Raw genomic sequence first — 649 nt, 5'->3', positions numbered from 1 at the left:
ATGACTGCTCTTCAGATTGGAGAGGGAGGAGGAGGGGAGTGGGGCATGGGGAGTAGGGGAAGGGGGAGGGAAAGGGGAGGCAGGGAGGAGGTGGAAATTTTTAATAAAAAAATAAAATAAAATAAAACAGAAAAAAACAAAAAAATAAATTTCTGTTGAACAAATAAAAAAAAATCTTCCTTGCTAAGAAACTGAAATGTCTGCTTTCCTTTAATGTTGCTGGCTATTAGTCTGTCTAGGTGACTCAGCAGGGGAGACAGAGGTTGCCAAACCCCATAACCTGATTTGATATCTAGAACCACTGACTCCTACAGGCTGTCCTCTGTACAATACACACTAGCATGGTGTGCACACTTCCACATGTGTGACACACACTAATCAATGGATATTAGAAACAAATTGTATACTTAGTGCTTATTGTGTCATATACTATAGTCAGAGACTGCTTGTTTGTTTCTTGGCTGCCCAGACCCGAAATAATCACACATAAACTATATTAATTGCAAAACTGTTTAGCCAATAGCTTAAGCATATTTATAGCTAGTTCATACACCTTTTTTATTTTTTTTTGGTTTTTCGAGACAGGGTTTCTCTGTAGCTTTGGAGCCTGTCCTGGAACTCCCTTGGTAGACCAGGCTGGCCTCGAACT

The sequence above is a fragment of the Microtus ochrogaster genome, unplaced genomic scaffold, assembly GCF_000317375.1.
Source record: "Microtus ochrogaster isolate Prairie Vole_2 unplaced genomic scaffold, MicOch1.0 UNK70, whole genome shotgun sequence".
NCBI classification, from domain to species: domain Eukaryota; kingdom Metazoa; phylum Chordata; class Mammalia; order Rodentia; family Cricetidae; genus Microtus; species Microtus ochrogaster.
This window is presented reverse-complemented; position numbering follows the sequence as displayed.